Consider the following 22,665-nt stretch of genomic DNA (forward strand, 5'->3'; position numbering starts at 1 on the left):
GTGTGTGTGCGTGTGCGCATTTGTGCTTGTGAGAGAGTTTACAAGCAGGATTTCCAGTCTGAGAAGGGCTTAGCAGAGTGTCTTTGTTTTGGCTGAGCCCCTTTGTCTCTTCCTGCTCTCTGAGTGCTGTGTCTAGTGTTTTAAGTGCCTGACAGCCAGGAGTACACAACCTGTAGCCTCTCCCCTCTACGCCACTGCTTTGCAGAGGAATTTTAACTACTTTGCTTTTGGCAGTTTTCCCACATGGTGCTAGAGAGTAAAGGTCAGACAAAGGTAAATGGTACTTTATTGCAATCCGTTTCAAATATTAATGTCGCTTACTGAGAATTAAGGAAGCTTTGTTGGCTGAGGATGTTTAGATGCTGATGATTATTAATTGTAGTACACTGCTGGCAGTACCCAGGAGACATTCTGACAAACAAAACGGCTTAATAATGGAAGTTTTCCATACCATCTGAGGCCAACACTTTCCCAGTGTTTTTGATATAAATTACCCTTTGAAGTAGATCACCAAACCAAGAAAGGTATATATTTTGTGACCCCAGACAGCCAGAGGATGAGACATGATGGCGTCACTTCTCAGAAGTAGTCATGATTAAACATGCAAGTGCCGGTAGTGCAGCCATGAAAGACCAGTACTTGACCCCCAGGAGCTCCTCTGATGCACATAGAATTCTATAAATAAATGGAACATCTTTAAGTCAGTATTAAGATAATCTAACAAAACTGGAATGATCAGCCAGAATCTGGAATTAATAGTTCTGTCAATCTCCAGGACTTGTATTCAATATATGTGTCACCGCCCTGCTAAATTGTGATTGTGTCAACACAGAGCTGCACAGCCACGTATCCCTCACCCTGGAACAAGTTAATAGACTGCTTTCCTCTTCCTTTCTCTTCTTCAGAGATTCTGTCTAAAGAAACTTATGCTCCTAAAGTGCTGTTGTTTAATGCTTTCCTCAGTGTTTGCCTTGGTATGTTTGCATGTCTCACAGTATTGGAGAGTTACTTTCATTTGTGACAAAAAGTCACAGTTTACATGCTATGTTAAAATTAATACTGTTTCATTAACTATGATAGATGAATGACACATAAACATTTATTCCTTGTGGCATCAAAAGCCCAAATCTTTACCCAGTTAGATGCCCTTCAAAGATGATTAAAAGTCACCTCAGAAGAAAATAATAGCCATCCTGTGAATTTGGACACCTCCTCAGATGCTGAACATGTCTGCTGATTGGTCAAATGCTTATTTGAATTTCCCTCCGTATTTGTCCATACACAATGAGGATTTTATCTTTGAGTTTCCTTTGAGTTGCTGAGATCTCCCTTCTGTCATTGTGTCTATAGGTGTTCAACAGCTTGGTAGTTAGTATTTAGAACTTAGAATTGGCTTCTGTTTTCCAGTCAGTCACAATTTCACCACTGCCTTTGTCAGCTGCTTTTCATGTGGATGACTGTGATTTATTACACCATATATTGTCATATACAGTGAATATATAGTATTGAAATACAATATGCATACCACTGGAGACTGAACACAGAGGAATTGAAGTAGAAGAAGGCTGTTATACCTTACTGCAACTTACTGACATCAACCATTTGTGTTTTTCTTTCTACTAATATTTAATCTAGCACTTGACTTATGAGTTTTTTGAACATATGCATGCTTCATTTTGTGTATGCAGTACATTAATGAAGGCACAGAACTATGTGATGTCTTTGGTCTGAGTCTGAGAAAAGGTTTTCCAGAAAAGGGGTAACACTGGTCGTATTTTTCTTTCTGCCTGGCAAGGTCCCAGGATAGTTTCTCTGCTTCACAACAATGGGAAGATTTACATCCAATATTTTTTTTGTTATTCGGAAACAACTAATCTCTTATAGAAAACACTGTTGCACTAAGCATTGTGTTTTAAAAAAACTCACTGAGGTAAAAATCTGTAATAAAAAAAAAAAAAAAAAAAATCAGTCCATGTAGATGAAGCATGTGGCTTTTGAATTACAATCAGCTTCTCAAGAGCATTCTTCATCTGTAAGTGTGTGGATTATCCAGGAAATTTGAGATATGAGCCGTACTAAATGTTTTCCATTTTTCTTCCATGCAAACAACCAGAGAAGTGACACCTTTGCAATAGCTCCCTGGTGAATAGGGCCCAGTCCGCTGCTAGGCCAGCAATCTGTTTTAAATGAACTGTTTGTGTTCTTCTGACACATTAGGTGTTATTTTAATGGCCTGGAAACCACAGAGCAATATCGTAAAGGATTATTATACCTTTAAATCACCTGTGAGAACCGATCCGAGTGCATAGGAAATCCATTAATCATCTTTGCCAGTGTGAAGCTCAAATTAAAGACCAAGCCTCACACTCACAGTCACAGAAAACAAGTCACCAAAAGAAAAAAAAGCACACTGCTTATAGCATGTGGCTTTGTTCCATTCCCAAACACATATACTCGTTATGTTGCAACTGTGTGACGAAAATCCAAGCAAATGGTTGCCTGTATATTTGGCTGTACAAAGATAAAAACAGCAATACAGCTAGGAATGGTGAAGTGAATTAAAACCAAATGCTAGGGGGATACAGTAAAATTCTTACGACAGTCTCTGTTGAGTTTCACCTTGAAGCTTTAGACTCAGAAAAGATGGGTTAGGTAAGATTGCCCATTTTCTAATGTGCATCTAGAGGTCGCTATGAAAAGCCTTTCTTGTCTGCTGATTTCATTTTCAGGAATAAGAGGTGTTTGATCTTCCAGTTTTGCCAATGTCCCAAACGAATATACAAATACTCTCAGGAACAACATACAAGATTTCACAACTACACGAACAAATCAGATGTAATTTTGCTTCTCAGTATGACAGTTTGGAGACATATCATGTGAATAAAAGAGGATGGATGTGAGTCAGAGCCAACCACAGCCAGCCAATCAGTAAATCAGCCAACAGGAACCTCATGCCAACATCCCTTTAATTGCCTGTTCTTCACTGAATGATTCAGGTTTTGCCGAAGGCTTTAATGAGGAGTTCAATTTCACTGCAGGGATTGAAACACAGGCAATTAAAAAGCAGATGTAGTCAGGCCCAGGTGAACTGAAATAGTGAGAATGGGAGCTGGAGGGAGAGAACAGCAGACATTATTACATCCTCAGAACTGATGGACAGAACTTCGGTCCTAAACACACTGCTGCTGAAGCATTTGATAGTGCAATAAACAATGTGAAATATCTACTGCTGTTACCTTTATTTCAAACAAACCACAGTTGATGTTGTTATAAATTCATTTAAAATCCATCTAGTCCTTTGTTGCTGCATGTTTTTCCCCCAGGGACAGGCTTGCATATCAAGAACTGGTTGTTTACAACACTTACAATAAAATCTTGAACTCTGTACTGGATTTAGTGTGAACTGCCAGTTTACAGTTAATTTTCTAACACCACACACTGTATCCTCAGTACATTGCATTTGCTTTTGTATTAAGATTTCTAGCAGTGTTATTATGATTTTGTTCACGCGCAGGACACAAGGGGACAGTATATAAAAGGTGAAGTCGAACATTGTTAAAATAAGCTACTCTAAGCTTTCCTCAGGATTTTCCCAGAGGACAAGGTGAGGCTGAGACGCCGCATTGCCAAAGAAATAGAAGAGGGGGTTAGACATTCAGCTGGAGAGGTTTAGTTTACCTCACAGATTGGAAAGAAAGTTTGTTGTTGCTACTAGACAAAACAAAGCTAATTGCCCTGATAAAAGGCTACCCTCTTTATTAAATTGCTGACCAAACAGGACACATGGGAAGAAACAGTAGAAAGGCTACACATCTAATATTAAATCATTAATCGCACGGTGACACACTGTTATTACAAAAAATGTTTTGTCTGCTTAACATTTTTTGATTATTCCCATGTGTTTTAGAGGTTGCAGTGCTGCTTTAAACGATTCTCAATTATCCTTTCCCTTGTATGCTTTTATGCAGAAGATGCTCTCATAAATAATGTCTTTCGAGGTGCAGCCTTGTCTCTTTATTATATTTATTAGGGAAAGAGGTGGTGCTTTATCTGCATCCAACTCTAAATATATCATGTGCTGGCTCACTTTTGCACTTAGAAACACATTAGTGTAAATTCTACTAGAAAAGACAAGAGCTAAATTCAGTCTAATGTTTCTAGTTTGGGATCAAGATAATTGAGAATTTGGGAAAATAATGTCCAGTTTGTATTTCCATTTACTCAACTGTCAATACATCACATGTAAAAAGGAAATGGAAATTGTGGGTCAATACTTTACAGTATTGAAGATGAGGAGTGAGAGAAGGCTTGAGTATCTTAAGTAGCTAAACAGGAATTTTGTTACAACCAGCTATGACAATTAAGCTAATCCTCTAGGTTTAAGAGGATGTGGTTAATAAGAGACTTTCTGAGATTGTCCTACATTACAGTTTTTGTTGGGAGAAGATAAACAGTGAAACGGGGGGAATTTGGAGCTTAGGCCATTTGAACCACATGACTTGATTGTAGTGTTTTTGGGGAAAACACACTATTTATAGAAAGCTCTTGTATTATCAGCCAGTAAAATAATTAAAAAAGAAAATGCTCTAACTTGGATAAACGAACCAAAGACAACTGTGAACTGAAGACATAATCTTTCTTTATCACTTTGTAGTTACTCTGTGTATATTGTACATATTGATATCATTACAAACTTGCCTCACAAAAACTATGTTCCTGTTCAACTGAACATCTATGTTTTCAAAGAAATGTATTTTCTTCCTGAAAAATAAGAATGTGCTTGATTCTGTTTGAAATAGATCATGTTAGTTTGTTGAAGTTCACAGCAGGACTTTCTCCCTGGAGACGAAGGTTTGTTTTCATTTACTGTTTGAATAGGTGATTGGTAGGTGAATATATGTTTGTATTGATCAGATGTACATTGCTTTGGATAAAAGCATTTCTGCTAAATGAAACTGTATTTGGCTGGGTTTGGAAAACTGACTTTCTTTGATCTTCTCAGAATGTTGCCCACATGTTAGTAGCTTGGTTCGTGTTACGCACCAAAACTACTTAATTAGGTTCAGGAAAAGCAAGGTTTTGGTTCAAATATGAGGACTTATCCTTCATTTATTTTCTGGGTTACCAGGTTGACAAGTCCCACCCCAAGTAATATACGATTGGGTGGCCAAAAAGAAACTGCAGTCAAGCAATAATATACACAGCAAAGATAAGCTGATTACAAATGTGTTTGTGATACGCCACAAACAAAATATGTTCCCTTCAAAACCTAAATGAGCATTTGATTTAGTTTTATACTGAATGTAATTTTTAGAGACTGGTGATATCGATTGAATGGAAAAACACGTATAACCTGTCTTATGTCTTTGTATTATTGCTAACTTTCTCACATTGTAATTATTTGTGTATGTAAAGTTTTTGGTGACTCATTGTCAAGGAATCTGCTTCATCAATGTCAAAAAAAAGGAATACCAAATGATGGAAAAGTCCAAATTCAGATTGTATACATAGAATATACTCTGCTTATCCTTCATGTCACTGACTTCTTCAGTGATACATATGGAAATGCAGAGCACAGAAAATGTTCTCCATTGTAATAAGCAGCTCGGTAAAACTCAGCTCAGTTGTGATTTATGGTCAGGCAAACTCCTGTTCATGCTAATGGGGCATGGCTAATGGGGCAGACTGAACACAGTCTATTATCAAGTAATCACAATTTGTTCCCCTTATACTTAACTGAATTGGGAGGTCTGGAATTTTCCAACAAACAGGCAATAGATTGCAATTAAAGTGGTGAAATGTCACATGGAAGAGGGAACAGCAGGGTAATAGCTGTTGTGGCAGCAATCCATTTACAGATGAAGAAACCTGAACTTGATCATCTCTTGCCGTTGCAGACTATAAAAGAAGAAACAACAGGCCGTGCGTAATGGAGGGTTCAACGGAAATTGAATTCTATCTTAAAGTATAAATTACACCATTCATTATCGGCATCTCAATGAAAAATGAAAATAGACACAAACATGAACTTGAGCTAAACGCCATTCAAGCAGAAACTGTGATGGCTGGATGTGTCACGCTAATCTTTTGTTGAATGACACATACTTATAAAACAAACAAACTTAAAAATGTGTGTCCTGGATTTGCCAAAGGCCTCATAAAGACAGATACGATTTATTCTGTTTATTGAGGGATTTTAGCAAATTATAAATTTAAACTGAGGTGGATAATGGAGATCTAAAAAGGGTACAGCACTGGAAAGCACTTTGGCTCAATGGCTGTTGTTTTAAATGTGCCGTATAAGTGCGTGACTTGACATCACTTCATTACAACATCACTTCTAAATTGAAATAAATATAACAAAGTGATATCAAACTCTTTAAAATGGCATCACACAATCTGTCAGCTGGTTTTAACAGTTGATTAGACCACTTCTTTGCTTGACGTTAAGGGGAGCAAAACATGAGGCTGCCCATTTAATCACCCACACACCGATATACAATACACAGATGCAACGAAACTGACATGACAGTGAGATAACCTACCAGGATAATGTGTCAAGATTTGATTAAGAAAAAAACACTTAAAAGTTTAACTTCCAAACAAAATATGAATTTAACTCACAGACATGTAATAGGAATCTAGGCTCCATGGCAGCTTCCCACTTTTCTTTGACCCCTTTGATTCTGTGACCTGAATAGTGTGTGTGTTTTTTTTTACAGACAAATGCAGCTTGTAGATGGAGATAAATAAGCTGCCACTTCTGCAGGACCATCTCATTCATAAACTGTTGAATGCAGTCATGCATGTAAAAGGGTTTCCCTTTTTTCAGTCAGTCCTGTGGACCACAAAGAGGTTTTTATCTTCAAATATAAACAAATGCTATTAAATTTGAACTTTTCAGCAAAATTTCACCCTGATTTAACAGATGTCTTCTCTGAGTGGTGCTATCAAAAGGATGCTTAACAACAAAATGAGACTTGCGCGACATCCTGAAAGTAAAAACTTCAAGCACCTACTCCATAAAATCAATTTTACCCCCCGTCTTGATCGCATTCCTTGTGGCTGTCCAGCAACAGATTGCCCATGAAACACTAAAGACTATCGTAGCTCAGAAATATAGGAACAAATGCACAACACAGAGACATACACAAACAAAAGTTTACTGGATTTAGTTTACTTTCATGGCAAGAAGACAAGGCAAGAAAGGGTCAGGCAAAAATATTGATCCAGGTTTACTCGCAGAAGTCAAAAATCAGGCAAGGGCAAAACAAACTATAGAATTTAGAATTTGTTTTCTTTGCCAATATGAACCTTCAGAGTTGTAGTTAACTTCTCCCTTGACAATTGTATGTACTCTTGCTTGTAACACAAACTTTTTCAAAAAAAAACAAACAAAGAACCACATATGAAATAATGTAGCTTTTAATATTACGTATCAGTGATTCAACTGGAAAAGATTCATGACTAGCGATGACATAAAAGTGCTCTCATTGTGTGTCCCCCCCACAAGGTCTATGAGGAAAAAAGACTGTAAATGGTAAATGCTTTATACTTTATAGCACCTTTAAACCTTGGCTTGGTTCTACAAAGTCCTGTAGAATATGTTTCTCATTAAAGTTTTCACACACACGTAACACACAGAGCTGCCATGCAAAGTGTTCACCTGCTATCTGGAATGATTTGGGATTCAAAGTCTTGCCTAAGGACAGTTCAGGGGCGGGGATCAAACTGTCAGCGTTGTGGTTAGTGGACAACCTGCTCTACCGCCTGAGCAACTGTGGTGAATTTTATTTTCCTAACCAGAGGTGTCTGAACTGGCTTCTTTGACTTTGCAACTAATAATTTATTCTGTTTCAAACTCCCACCAAGTAATGAGATCATAGTATTCAAGATGGCTGCATCTTTATTTGCTTCCTGTCGGCCCTCTCAGTAAAACCACAACTAATTCTGAAAGCATTCACGATATTTGCACCCTGCACAGTATGCTGTAGGTGTGATACAGAACACCCAAATAATATCATGCCAAAGGTCCTTCTGAGTAATAGAGCCCCTACTTTTAAGTCGCTTTTGTGTGTGATGTGTACTTCTCTTCACATCACACACATCAGTCACAGTTAAATCCTTTGCTATATACCAGATATAGACTTAGTCTTTCGAATATTAGTGCATTGTAATGCATTATGTCACTTGATGAACTCCTCAAATATCCCACATGTACTGTGGCTCTTTCCGATCACAGTTTTGGTGTCTAAATGAAGCCATGAGGAACATTAGTATAAAAGTGATTGATGTCTTGAATATCAGAATGCCATCACTTTGACAGACTGAAGAGGCAACGTTAAGTATGCCACATCTGAAGAGAAATTTACTTTCTATATTTCTTTTATGGAGAAAGTGCCACTTGTATAAAACAGAATGTTCACGCTGAATAGGAAACACAGAACCCTGGTGTACTACAATGCATGTTTAATTTAACAGGTTGAAATAAATATAACAAAATAAACATCACAGGGTCGAGGGAAAATGCTTTTCCTCCTCTCTTTCCCTCTTCTGCTTTGCTCTCATCCTATTTTCTGCAGGGGTTTTCATTTGAAACAAGTTGTTCAACAGCTGTTCTTCTTTGTCTGCAGTCACTTGTGTGATGCCTCACTTAGTTCATTCCTTGATCTGTCATGTTATTCTCATCCCAACCCACCTCATGTAACCACTGTATCCCTCTACTAGACAAGCCCCATTTCACTCCTGTTCTTTTTTTTTGTCTTCTATTTTAATTTCTCTTCACCTTTCCTCTCATGTCTTCTTTTTCCAACATTTGCCTTTCCTCACCTCTCCTCTACTCGAATTGGTTTCCAATCCCCATCTCTATCTTCTCTGCCCCAACCGATGCCTTCATTTAATGCCCCCCCACCCCTTCAATCCTCACCATCTAATAACTCAGTAATGGTAGAGTTGGTCTGCGGAGCCCCAAGCTATCAGCTTTTATGGCTCTAATTGTTTCTTCTGTCCTGTTACTTGTAAGACTGCTGTCGAGTGAATACAAATTGGGCACAGAAGGGAGCAACATTGAGTACCGATCCAAGACTAATCTCAGATGTTCTCAGCGGACGTGAAGTCAAAAGAGGAAGCTAATACTTGTGATGGTGTGGATGAGCTTGAGGAAAACAGAAAAGCTCAATCATTGCAGGTCTTTATTACCTCTGTATTCAGTCTGTATACTGTGAAATGATTCATCTCATTCTCCTCCAGTTCTTATCCCGACCCTTCTCCCTTCCCTCCTCCAACCCCCTTCCTCTTATTCTCACCATTTCTAATGGTGGGGGATTAACATTTAATATACTCTCCTGTCAAAGATTACGGAACAGGTGACACATTTTCATTTGGAGCTCACGCCAGCAAACAGGAAGCATACAAACACAGCGTGCAGCAATATTTGATCTAGGATTCCTCCAAAGAAAGAAAAATCACAAATGATACAAACAATTATGTTTGATGTAAGCTGCTTTTCATTTTTTTTTTTCCTTTTTGGATTAAACCATTTCCCACTGATTCATTTGAGCATGTTCGAAATGTAGCTGCGGTCTCTTTCTAAATGTGGCCTTCAATACATTTCAACAGACGTGAGAAAATGTGTCAATTCACGGCTTAAAAGATGTCCAGCAAATACTTTAACAAGTCCACACAGCGTACACCACAAAGCTAACTGACAGACGGCCTAACTCAATGACAAAGCATATTATCATCCTGCTTGCCCTGTGTTTGTGGTCATAATTCCCCAGCAGTCTTAGCCCATCAGTGGTGTCACACTGTATAAAAGCAGCAAACAGCCTCTTGACACCATAAGTGTGTGTTTTACTGCTAACCATCACAGATAACCTCACCACAACAAAACCAGCCAAACCATCATGTTCTGCAGGCCAAAGGCTAATTGGTTGGCCTTCTGTCTGAGTCAGTGAATGGCATAGCTGGTGGATGATCACAGGCCTTCAAAGAGCTTCCAGTCACAGAAACTTAGAAGATTGAACCTGTGCAATCATGCTGAATCATGATGTACCTAATTACTCCCTTCCTTCCTTCTTTTGTTTGTTTGCTGGTTTGTTATTTATTTATTTATTTTTTTGCATTTTTTTGTCTTTTCCTTTTACCAGTGTTTTCTTTGTTTATCATTCTTTCTTATATTTTTTCTTCATATTGCATCTCATGCCACAACCATCATAAAATAAAAGGTGGCGTCTGTGATTCAGAAAGATTGTTGATGCCTAGTTAGTGAGCATATTTCAATAGCTAGAATGTGCCAGATTTACCATATGGTTCCCACTTTCCTGTTTTCCTCATCTCTCCTGTGCAGGAACATGAATATGATGCACAGGACACACTGGAATAGTTTTGTGTGGATCAGTTCGAGCCAATTTGTTTGTTTCCCATTTACAGAGTTTGTCTGTGTACAAGCATCATTTTCTTCAGTGAGCTATTATGTCATATATAGACCTTATACTTCCCCCCTAATTTTGAACACTGTTATCTTATTGCCCAGCCCTCTACACAGAAGAAATCTGAGTAGATAATAGTGTTGATAGAATTTCCTGACTTACTCGCTTACTTACGGTTAATACACAGTAAGCTTGGCAGCAGCAGCCAATGTTGCAGCAATAGTTTTGGGGCTGTTTTTGTCCTATAAGCATTGAGCTTCATAAATCCTTTTTGTTGATTTGATTTAATTTGAGGCTTTAAAATCAGATTTCATCCCCCTCCCAATATGACTCTGCAATCAAATCCAAATTTCAATCTCAATCCAGAGTTTCTGTTGGCAGTATTAGTTCTCAGCCAAACTCTCCTTTATCCACTTAATTTATTCCTGCAGCTATATCCAGGAAGTACTGAACCATTATTTTATCCCAGAGATTTTATTCATTCATTTATATTCATTCAAATTTTGCATCCATCTATCTTTGCGATGCGGACTTTTTACTGGTGGTGCAACTGGAAAATCTGTACACAGGCCTTCATTGGGCTCAAGATACAGTAGTTTATGCTTTTACTTGCCATAATGGAAAGACTTCATCACCTGCATGCAAGATCGCCCAGACCACTTGGCCCTACTTCAGATGTGAAAGGACTGCGTGGGTGATTCTAAGTGCCTCTGCTATTTCAGTTCATCCACGTGCACCAGCAGAGAACGTTAAACATAGTCCAGAGGCTGTGGTAAACATACACTCTCAGCTAGAGGCAAGTAGCAGCGATGCGATGATGTCCACCTCAAAAACAACAGAAAACAAAGTTATAATGGAACAGGGTGATGTGTAGGGATGTATATTTAATTTGTAGTAATATGATGCCATTTGCCTGTATGTAGATGGTAGTACATGTATGTAGAACATTGTGTTCTGATGCTACATTTCTCAAATCACAGACTGCAGATTTATCTACAGATCCATTCTGCTGCCTTTAGATGGCTTCGTGGATTTAATGAACTGAATTCATGTGAACAACTGGTACTCTAACAATCTCCCATGGACTGATTTGAAAACATTCCTGCCTCGACTACTTTCAAGATTATTATTTTAAAACATCTGCTGCTAGAGGAGTGGTAAATTAAAAGTGCTCATTTCCATTGAAAGCATTAATGAGCTGTAGCTCTTGTTGATAAGATTACCATAGAGGCAACAGACTGACACCGTGCATGAAATAAATACATTTCTGAGAAATCTATACTCACTGCTAAATAGAAAAAAACTTACTGTCATGAACCTTCCACTTGTTTCCACGTGTCCTCCCACCTCTGTGCTCTTCTTCTGACACCAAAAAGCATTATTTGTGCCACCGCAAAAAGAAGACCCTACATGTATTATTTAGTTTGATTATCTGAAAATTTACTTTTGCTGGCCCATGTTTAAAACTGTTGCTGTGGCATGACATACTCCAAAATCATATCTAACGATGGTGGGTAAAAACCTTTACACCCTACCCCTGTTTTCCTGAAATTGTTTTTAGAAATAAGAAACACATAGGCTAAACCTAGTCTTTCTAATACATGATGTAGCAGAGAAAGGTGAAGAATTTCATGAAAGCAGAAGTGAATCTCACATTTGTGTATGTTTACTGCTGCTCATTCCTCATTGCATGAGTCAATCACAAACTCACACTTTCAAGCTCTTGAAACATCTCACGATATTTGTGAGTGTGTGTGTGTGTGTGTGTGTGTGTGTGTGTGTGTGTGTGTGTGTGTGTGTGTGTGTGTGTGTGTGTGTGTGTGTGTGTGTGTCTGTTTTCAGGTCGTCCTTTTGGACTCCTCATTATAACATTTCATTACTCAGCTAATTCTTGAGGAATTTACAGATGGTTTTGTTGCTAGGTAGTTCTGCAGTTTTGTGGGGAGACTCTTTTGACTTGTTTTCACTTTCACAGGAATTTGTTCGCTGTGGGCCACCAGAAACTCCTGTAAGCCTGGCTTTAAGGGCATTTTGTGATGGTGCCTCTTGAACAAACACAGATCTGTGTATGATGATCCTTAATCATCATAATACATAAATAGATAGTCCTCAAAATACGAATACACTTTTGCATACACCAGTTCTATCTGTGTACTTTATAACATTATTATTATTTAAGCCTCTGGTCTGGATTTAATGTTTTTCTGCACAGATGTACGTCCTGAGAGAATGTTATGTCTTCATCTACTTCTTCCTTACTGCAGCATCAGCATGTGACAGACTGGAGATGAGTTTTGCCTAATGGACTCCAGCATCCACGATTTTGAATTCATCTGCCACATAACTAGCCATCTGAAAGGAAACAAAAGAACACCACTGAGACATGATGGTCTGTTCCTAGGTATAATTTTTCCATCTATCAGGCAACAAGTTACACAAAAAAGAGAGGATCGCATAAAGCCTTTCCTCATATCTCTTTTGACTAGATCTAAGTGCGTGAGACCAATATGAAATGGGATAAAGGAGAAATAATGTGCCAGCATTTCTCTGAAAGATAAAGGGCTAATGTGTCCTTCTAAGAGATGAGAGTGTTGGAACAAAAGCCTACAAAAGCTGTATTCCTCTAGTCAAAGAGCCCCTCTTTTCAATGAAAAAGCAATATAGAAGATGAGGTGTGGCAGCAGCTGAAATGCATTTCCATTAGGAGACAACCTCCTTGAACTCAAAATGTGTGTTCTACTGTGCTTTCAGCTTTTCTTGGGAAACTCATGTCTGTGTGCATGTGTGTAAAGACAGAGATAGACAAAGGGAGATGGGAAGAGGAAGAAGAACATGACAAAAAAGTCCTTTTCACACATGTAAAGGGATACACATAAGTTCCTGGTGCATGTGTTACCTCTCAGACACTGCGCTGGTGTGTTAAATCCTAAAATCCACAATCTGGTTCATTTCTTGAACTCGTCCACCACCTGTGACAACGGCTGCCACTGCCCCCACCCCCGATACCAGGATTTGCCTCCATCAGGGCTGTTTTATCATGACTCAAGCTGTATTACTGGGAGATTAGAGAGAGGCTTGGGGATTGAGCCATGAACCTTCCTGCCGGGCAGCCAGGCGAGTTTGCCGACGTTGCTTAGGGGAGACCTCTTCCAAAACAACAGAGGTGAACGTCGGTATAGATGCATCTCCATGAGGGATTCTGTTTCTAGTTCCAAATACAGAGAGTAAAAACAAATCATAAACCACATGCTGTGAAGCCATTCGATTGCTCTGTGAGTTTGAAAGTGCTCAGTTGACTTCATTATAATTATCAAGTACCATAAACTGCTTCAAGTACATATAGTACATTTAGTGTGCTTGTAATAAAGTATTAGTACATGCAAGTCTCTTAAAAGAATCACCTTATTCAAAGTAAATCCCCCTTTAAATCTTTTAAGAATCACTTATCAGAAATTCTTCCTTTCTTGTTCAGTTTTGCATGAGGCAACATTTGGGATACACACACATGTTTTATCACCTCCAAACTGCTGAGGCTGACTGATTAAAATTGTTCAATTAGTTTATCCGAGCTTTCATTATCCCATAGAGGAAAACATGCACATCACTTTGGACAAAAGGGAAAAAAAATGAAAGCAACAATTTTTAGTCTCATAATTCTCCATTTAATGTTTCATGCTTCACTCCGAGCAACATGTTAACAAAGAGCCGATGAGGAACCTTCAAACTGAGCAACCTGCCTTCACAGGACCAGTGGAAAGATTCTACCCTGCATATCTCATCACCTAGCCCACTGCAATGCTTCCTGGTTGAAATTCCACTTTCACAGTATTATGTCGTTCCAGTTTTTACTGAATAATGTTGCTGATTGCAATGTGAGAAACCACTGGGTTTGATGTTTTAAAATCCTAAGCAAGCAATTAAGTCCCGCTGAGTTTTAATTAGCTATGATCATGTTACTCCACTCTCTGATATCCCGAGGAGGTCAGACAGAAGCAATGCGTAAATGTTATTTTGTCCCAAAGCCTGAGCCACAACCAATTTCATACTAGAAATTGGAAACTTAATAATTTCCAAATTAAGACACATTAACTTCTCTGACAGACAAGGTGAATATGTTGTGATTAACTCTAACATTTATGCTCTCTAAAAAGTAATTCAAGGAATCTATTCCCATGACTTAATTAAATCTATGACTGCAGGTGAAAAGATCTATTATACTACTTTAGATTATTTTGAGGGTTTTGGTTGACATGATAATGTTGGTAACTGCATCAATTAAATATTGTGTGTAATTTAAACTCAAATTTTCTTCATTAGTTGATTGAAAACTAAATTCAAGTTGAGGTAACTTAATAAAATTGGCTTGATAACTTCATTTGCTTTACCTTGAGTTCAGGATTTCAAATCCTTCCCTCTATCCTAACATGTCTGGACAATTTCAGACAATTACGATTGATAATTAAAAATACATTTGACTACAGAGCAAAAGCTAATTCCTTTAACTCAAATGTAGTGTTTGGTTGAACATAATTTCATTAGAAATTGTCAAAGCTCAAAAAGGTTAATACAAACTGTTGCGTTAATTTTTTCCGTGGAGTATTAACATTATTTTAGAGTGTGGTTTCACTTCCAGGATAAATGTGTTCTCAAAACTCAAACATTTTACCAACATCCATTAGTTTTAAGAGATTGTGTCCCCTGTTTCCTTTTGCCAGGCATGACCACAGCAGCTGAAGTCAGTGTTTTCCAGGAGCATGTGGGCTTGTGAGATCTTCTGGCTTCCCAAGTGAACTATTAGTGCGTTTATAGGAGCAATGTGGAGGCAGCTCAAGTAACTATATGAGATTCCCTCATCAGTCCCAACTTCTCCACTAATTGGATATAGTTTGATATATTTTGACCATTGACTGTACCATTAAGAGCTCATATCATGAACAATTTTGTCATTTTCACACTCCACTTGTGTTTCATGAATGGAAAGGAAAAACCCTAATTGGTTTTCAGTAGCCTCAGGTGCAGCCTCCTTTGCTGAGCTGTCATCATCAAAAACCTAAATTACCAAAAAATGTTGCTTTTAACTAAACCTGTCACCAAGCTACAGCACTAGATGTTACCACCATGACATACGGATATGGCAACTTTTTGCATCCATCATATTAAAAAAAATATGAAAACTATTAGATACCTATCCATTTATTGTTTTTAAAAAATAAATTATGTTTTCAGTAAGTTGACTGCTTAATTGAAAAAAAGAAGCAACTGGAACTCCAATTCTTGTTGGTAGACTCCATTAAATTTGTGAAAGTCTTTCATATTTCTTCTTTGCTCTTTGTTCACATGGTTTACTCAGACATTTTTTTTGTTTATTTTATCCGCAATAGCATTATTCTGAGTGGAATCACTTCACCACTCATTAAATCTTTCTTCACCATTGCATTGACTGCTCTTGTTAGTGATATAACCTTTCGTTATTTATACATTTCCGTACCTGTTGGCAAATCCTAACAGTAAGTGTTTGGCACATATGGCTGGCAGCAATTCTTGAGCAGTTTGCCATTAAGATGTCTATTCCCGCAGGCTTGTCATTTCAACCTCAGCATGATGAAAATAAAGCATCTTACTTTGTCTCCTTCATGATACGGTTATCAAAGTGAGTAATGGGCCATCTGTTGTGTCAAAGCTGATAAACATAACTATTAAAATGGTTTTTCTTTCATTTTATACTGCTGGAATTGTCTGCAGATTATGTGAAAATTTGGCAGCAATTTTTTGCTTCAATTCTGATCGCCTTCTTTTCTATTTGGATATTTTGAAATTCTGACCTGTCAATTACTCCCAGACAGCTGCTGGTAAATTATATTTTTAGTGGTTCTAATAATGCATTGGTTCACCTTGCTTTAATGTATTAGGGTCAAAAGATGAAGTGTGGATTTGTTCTTTGTGACTATGCATGTCCCAAACAAGAACAGTTCATGGTCTTCTTGTGCATCCTCTTGAATCTCTTCCTTGCTTTACATGTCTTTAAAGGTACAATGCAAGAGACGTGGATGAATTGTGATGATGGACATGGAAGAGCCAAGCCAAGACATATTTGTCGAATGGGAGATTTTAATTCCGTGTCATATTGAAGCACAGCGACTGGATACATTCCTTTGACAGGTGACGTATCACCATCGTTTTTGTCTTGTAGTGTGGCTTTGCTTACATGATAAAGCTGACATGACAGAAATAGAAGAAAGAGATGCAGCTTTTAGTTATTGGACAAACTGTTATATTTTTTATGACTTTTATGGCTGGTGTACATTTTCTATCACAGTAACTACGACGAGCTTGAAGGCAGAGTGGGAATTCACTGTTTTAAATGGCTAAATATATCATGAGTTTTTTTTTTTAAGGAACTACAATGTATTAAGCTTTTGTATTTATTACCTTTACTTCTGGAATAAGTTCTTAAAATTCTCAATCATAGTTCATCTTGATTACCCTGCAGTGTACAACCAGGAGCACATTTTTTTCATATCATATCATGAACAAAATTTTTGTCTTACTTAGAGACATTTTTAAGTTTAAGGTGCTTTAATGTCAAAATGTTCGATTGATTGAAGTTCCAAGCTCTTCTAAAGCTCTTCTAAAATAAATTTGAAGTGCAATATTCTTTATTTTCAATATCCGTGATCCGCTGCTACGGCATAGACACAATGAGAGAAAAATGCCACTCTAAATGCATTTAGCTCTTGTCTTCTTAATTCATGACCTTTAGCTCTAAATTTATCAAGAGTCAAGCACTGTGACCACCATGTGCACCTGATTCACATAAAAACTGCTTTTTGTTTGACCTTGTCTTTGAGGGAATTCCGGTGAAACCAATGTTGTTTGACTGAAGGGAACTGAAAGTAAACCAGAAGAAACAAACCCACCACAGTAACAAGTGAAAGGTTTATGATAACAGAAAGAGAGATTGTGAAGGAGTTTAATAAATCATGCATCTTAATTAGGGGGGAACAAATGCTAACTAATGCTCTGAAAAAGGCCCTAATGCCTCGTTCAGTCTCTGGGCATCTGAACCAGTCAGGATTCTGCCACAGGCACTGCCCCTGGGTGTTTCCTGTGAACCAGCAAACACCACATATTGTTGAAAGTGGCTTAATGCTATGTGTGATTACAACATCTAATTATATTATATTATGTACTGAGGCTTATTCAGCCAGATGGCCAAAAATTACATTCTCTGCCTCTCCATAATAACATAACCACACATTTTTGTTGCAGTACCTGCTTATGTTTTCATGTGTGTCAGACTTCACACGAACAACCTCCAAAATACATACATTTAAAAATAAAAAAAAGTCTTGTTTGAAGCATAAGTGTTGCTGGCTCTTCAGAAGGAACACAGTTGAGATTTGCATATAAAATGGTGTAAATTCCACAGTCATCACTCATGTGTCAGTGTAATGATGTATGTAGTGGTGAGATGATTTTGGTTATCGTGCCATTAATCCAAAAGGAAGCCACACTTCCAAAACCCTCCAGTGCAGAAAACGTGCTCCAAAAGCATAATCCTACCTTTGTATCGAGTGCCTGAGCTGATATCGTTTCAAAAGGGCGCTAGCCAAACACGCCTTTGAACTGCGTATAGAGTTTTAGGGGGACATCTCAGTGTGGACACATATAGCGGTGCACAATAGAGCACCATGTTGTTTGTACATAGTTCAGCTGCAGCCAGAGATTGGAAGCATTTCTTGCAGGCAGCTTGCATCACCCACAATCTACACATTGACAGTCCCATAAGAATGATATGTCACTCAAAATAGATCATGAGCTTTGATAGCGAGTGTGTGCTTAGAATCAAGGCTGTTGTATCTCATTTTATTCCTGTGAAGGTCAGGATGGTGATGATGGTGGCTTTCTCCTTGCCAAGGTTGTTACTGTGTGGCAAACTCACAGCCGCAATCATCATCATCATCATCCTTACGCAAGAAGAGGATGTCAAAACATGACTTAGTCTAAACCACAGAGAAATCAGAATAAGTGCTTTGACAGAAAGGCCTTTGTGTTGGTATCATCAAAGGGAATTACTGACTGTTTGTAAAAGACACAGTAGGTGAGGTGAAAAGCAAGAGATTTTTCAAAAGCTGTTTTTTCGACCTTCAGGGATATCACAATAGGAGTGTCTGTGATGGAAATAACACAGAGAGTGTTCTTTATTGTGAGTGTGACTGTGATGCAATAGGTACAGTACGGCAGCGCTCATCTGTAAGCATGGGTGGGAACATCCTCATTGGAATCTTGTGAAATGAATTCTTAATTACAGACTGTGTGGGCATTTTTGTCCTCCATCATGAACTGGAACTGCGGCACTGCATCAACTCCAGAGTCTTTTGTTGCACGCAAATAAAGCAACTTTGGTGGGAGTTTTCACTGAGTTTGGTAATTAAATATGCTGGCATTATGTTTCAGATGTTCCTCTGTAAATGTTTGGTTAAGAGATGTTTCTCTGCTAAAACTGCTAACAGACATTTAAAAACATCTGACAAAACACCGTAACTAGGCGGTATACTTTTTTACAAGACAAAAAAAGCCGAAAATATGAGCATCATGTGCTTTTATATAAACCTGATTGAAAAGATAACAAGCAACAAACCCTGACAAAGACCTAGAGTTGATTCACATTGATCTGTTTGTCTGCCTATAAACTCAAATTGCTTAATTCATTTAATTCTTTTCATACTTTACTGAGTCACACAGTGTTGTTTGCGTTCCTGACATATGCACTAATGTAATTTCATGAAACCTCTAGTGAATTTGGTGAAATTTATGTCTTCAATTTGTCAGTTTGTGACAGTTTTAATTCAGACAGTAGCTACAACCCACAAACGACCTATGAATTATGTTTCACTTATTTTCTTTGCGTGATTTGGAAACTGAAAAAGTGACTTTATTTGAAAAATCTCCAGAGAACTGTGGGCGTGAAGTTCTACTGTATGTCCTGTTGTTAACTGGGCAATGTGCATAAACATAATGGCTCTTCTCTTCATTGTAATCTCTACACTCACTGCTTGTCTTTACAAAGAATTTCATACACCCTGTGACCAGGCCAAATCCATTAAAACAATCTATCCTTTGCAATACCATCGATTTTCCAGGCTCAGGCAATATAATATGGGAGAGTTTGGTAATAACTTCAGCTATAAGTCTTGTACTCAGGAGACTTAAATTAGACAATGTATTCCTTCATTCTTGCTCTAAAGGTAGAGAGATAACTTGTAGCACAAACAGAAGCGGAATTCGCAACAGAAAACATAACGTTAGTGCAAATATGCATAAAATTGAGGTCAGAAGGTAGTTCAGAACATTACATGTTACAGTAGTTTGAGGATCTTAAAAATAAGTTAGAAGTTAGAAGTTGATTTCATTTGTCATTGAGTGTCAAACTGACATAGAGTCACTTACTTTTCCATCTCCAACTCTGTCTGGCCTTTGAAGACATTCTATTTCACAGCTGAATTCAGCGCATGTCTTTTGTAAAATAACAATAAAAATAAAAATGACCTTTGCTATGTGCTGTATGATAAAATGTGGTCTCTTTATTCTGAATCAATCTTGTGCTACACTCTACAAGACTGTTCAGAGTGACCACAGTACTTTTGTATTGCATTTAAACTGCACAGTGAGCAGAGACCCTTTTATTATGGTCTTTATGCTGCAGCTCAGAAAATACAGTTATATTCCCATTAAAAGACTCACTGTAGATACAGTCGGTACAGAGCTAGAAGGATCTCACACAGATCTCACTTATTTATCATATCACTCGGACTGATAAGCCTTGGCCTTGGATTTGGAATTTTGCCCTCAGCAAATTTTTGCCACTTATGTCTATAAAATAACTGGCACAAACCCCATTCTATTTCCTAATTCCTATTTCCGGGTACATTTTCAGGATTTCATTTGATTGTGCCCATATTTGTCTTTCTGTCTGATGAACCATATTAATCTATCAGATAAAGACAGATCATACATTGTAATTACGTGGGAATATATTTAATAATTCAAATGCAAATTGGCTCACTTGGTTAGAGTTCAGACAAGGAGAGCAAGCAGAGATTTTGACAAGATCATTAAGAGACGATTATGACTGAAGGAAAAGCGCAGTAGAAAATCCAACACTACTACTGGTCAAAAGTCTCACCGGGCCTTCTGATTGATATGTTAATTGATCTTTACTGACTATTAATACAGGGCAAGATATTCATGAACTGTGAAGGGAATATTTATGAGGCAATAAAAATGTAAAATGACTGTTAACCTTCTCCTTTGCCTAGTCTGGGAGACTATACAGTCTGACTACTTGCTACATTTTATATGATAATACACTAGCTAGTATTGTCATTTTCTGAATCTAAATAATTAGTAGAGCAACATAAAAGTGGCACTTAATTTTTTAACAAAACTGTATGTGTTTTTTGGTGAGAAATAAAGGTCAGTAGATCATCACCGTGTCTACGACCAAGAACAAAATATGTGGGCTACACAATGAAGAAAAAAAATTCAGTGAATAAAGCTGACATCTCTGTGATAAAAGGGCCACAAAAGGAAGCTTCATTTGAGATTATGACTGTGCCCTTGTGTGTTCTGCAAATGTGACAGCGTAAGCATACAAATAATCAATATTACAACTCTGTGAAAATTTTTCAGTCTCTCCCAAACTTGTCACTGCGCTGCAAAATAATGAGCAATACAGCAGAAAGCATTTAAATTTGCAAAGATAATGAGACAAGTTTTTTTTTTAAATAAAAGCACTGATCAAAAAAAATGATGCACTGCACTGCAAAAATTATTCAATTAATTTACATCAGAAAGCTCAAAGTGTTGCTGTTATTACTTTATTCTTGTTTTTCTTCTATTTAACTTTGTTTGATGTTTTTAGCTCAGGATGCTGATGTTGACTGGTTCAACACTTTGAGTAAGAGGAGGATATCTCCGATTTTGCTGTGGAAATTCAGGCTCTTCAGAGGATCAATCCTTATCTTTGTGATTCTTTTTGATGTCCCTTTTGTTGAACATTTCTCTAGCTACACAAGTGGTACACAAGTTTTAGTGTCTACAGTAACAATAGGATTGTTTCTGGAAAGAGACGTTGCTGATTAATTTTCTGAATGTGATTTATTTTTTAATGCTGTACTACAAAGTAGAAACATTTAAATGGATAGATGCCATTTTTTAGTGGTAAATAAATAAATGAAATTATTGTAAGTAAATATATCTTTGCTTATAGATTTAGTACAAAAAAAATGCATTTAATTTTTTTCCCTGCTGTCTGTTTTATTTATTTATTATTTTTTAACTTCTTGTGGTAATGCTATTACTGCAAGTCATTTTGCATTTAGACAGCAAAAGTGAAACTTTCCTGCAAAATCCATTTCACATTCCAGTAAAAATGAATCTCTCATTCCTTCTCTGCCAGGTGGGCAAAGCAAGAAAACTCAAAGTTGTAAGTATGTCAAAGTTCAGTTCTATAAAGTTCTGAATAAAGAGTCTGAGCACTTTTGCAAATGAGATGATTTCAGTTTTTGATTTTAATTAAATTTGTTAAAAATTTTCACCGTCATTATAGGTTACTCAGCATAAATTGGTTGACAAAAATGTGAATTTTAGCAATCTAAAATTGAATCTACACAATTAAGTGTGCAACATGAAGGGTGAGGATATCTTGTGAATCTACAGTGTCTGTCATGTTGCTTTGTGATGATCACAGCTTTTTAATGAAGCCAAAAAGAAGCCTCCATTGTACATTTGTTTGGTCATTGTCAGGCAGTATCTGAAGTGTGAGAGCTGGAAATGTGGTGATGGAGCTGAGCTTCAACAGGGTGTGAGTGGGATCCCAGGAGGTCGACTTCACCTCCAGTGGACTCCAGCCAATATAACCTTTGCATGTTTATAAGAAAAATGTAAAAAGTTAATGGTCAGATTACCATAAAATGTAGTCAGAACACACTGCCCAGAGAATGGACCCTTTTCCATTTTGGACTTTGACCTTGAGATTTCCTCATCATGCTTAAAATGTCAACCGTGCACACAAGATGTGCCTTAATCTGATAAGAAAATTTCCATAAAATTCACAGAGCACATCCCTGCACGCAAGAGGAGAACTTTTTTTGCTTTTAATGGCTCAGTCCAGACAACAACTGCAGCCTGAATATGTGAAAAACAACAGCATTTTTAATGTACACTTTGTTCA

This window comes from Amphiprion ocellaris, chromosome 1 (genome assembly GCF_022539595.1).
Source record: "Amphiprion ocellaris isolate individual 3 ecotype Okinawa chromosome 1, ASM2253959v1, whole genome shotgun sequence".
Lineage (NCBI taxonomy): Eukaryota > Metazoa > Chordata > Actinopteri > Pomacentridae > Amphiprion > Amphiprion ocellaris.